The sequence below is a fragment of the Bison bison genome, unplaced genomic scaffold, assembly GCF_000754665.1.
Source record: "Bison bison bison isolate TAMUID 2011002044 unplaced genomic scaffold, Bison_UMD1.0 scf7180017864332, whole genome shotgun sequence".
Classification (NCBI taxonomy): Eukaryota; Metazoa; Chordata; class Mammalia; order Artiodactyla; family Bovidae; genus Bison; species Bison bison.
This window is the reverse complement of record NW_011494904.1, coordinates 2,152,694-2,154,131: the sequence shown is the minus strand read 5'-3', so window position 1 is coordinate 2,154,131 and position 1,438 is coordinate 2,152,694.

The window sequence follows — 1,438 nt, the reverse complement described above, 5'->3', positions numbered from 1 at the left end:
CATCAAGAGGCTCTTTAGCTCTTCACTTTCTGCCATAAGGGTGGTGTCATCTGCATATCTGAGGTTATTGATATTTCTCCTGGAAATTTTGATTCCAGCCTGTGCTTCCTCCAGCCCAGCGTTTCTCATGATGTACTCTGCATAGAAGTTAAATAAGCAGGGTGACAATATACAGCCTTGACATACTCCTTTTCCTATTTGGAACCAGTCTGTTGTTCCATGTCCAGTTCTAACTGTTGCTTCCTGACCTGCATATAGGTTTCTCAAGAGGCAGGTCAGGTGGTCTGGTATCCCCATCTCTTTCAGAATTTTCCACAGTTTATTGTGACCCACACAGTCAAAGGCCTTGTCATAGTCAATAAAGCAGAAATAGATGTTTTTCTGGAACTCTCTTGCTTTTACCATGATCTAGCAGATGTTGGCAATTTGATCTCTGGTTCCTCTGCCTTTTCTAAAACCAACTTGAACATCTAGAAGTTCACAGTTCACGTATTGCTGAAGCCTGGCTTGGAGAATTTTAAGTATCACTTTACTAGCATGTGAGATGAGTGCAATTATGCAGTAGTTTGAGCATTCTTTGGCATTGCCTTTCTTTGGAATTGGAGTGAAAATGTTTTCACTGTCAATCCAGGCATACACACACATGTGCACACACACACACACACACACACACACATATATATCAGACATACCTAATCCATAAGGTAATATCCTCCCTCTGAGTCCCTGCTGATGGTTCCATTTAGGGAGTCAAACTTGCTGAGTGCCATGCCTACATGCTCAGCTCAACACAACATCTAATTCAACTTCCCCCAACTTTTTTACACAAAGTGTTAAGTGTTAGTGTAGTCGCTCAGTCGTGTCCAACTCTTTGTGACCCCATGGACTGTAGCCCACCAGGCTCCTCTGTCCATGGGATTCTCCAGGCAAGAATACTGAAGTGGGTTGCCATTTCCTTCTCCAGAGGATCTTCCTGACCCAAGGATCGAACCTGGGTCTTCCACATCACAGGCAGATGCTTTACCCTCTGAGCCACCAGGGAAGCCCAAAGGAAACATCAAAATGGAAAACAAGCCATTTAACTAGTATGTGTCTTGAAAAATTCATTCAGTTCACCATTTTAATGAAAAGCTAATGAAGAGGACTTGAGTCTTCTATAGGGACAACATTGGTTTAATAAGACCAATTGGCATATGGTCTGCTTAGAGGATTTTAAACTAAAATGTTATTCCCTACAAGCCTATAACAATGCCTGAACAACCCTCGTTAGAAAATGTGTTATTTGTGATTAGATTTGGAAAAGACTTATCCCATATATATTTTGTGTGGGTTATGTGTGTGAAGGTGAGTGAAGGTGAGTGGACTGTGGGTGTGTGAGTTTAAATGAAAGAAAAGGAAGTAAAACACATAGTTTTTTTTTTTAATTCCATAATTTTTT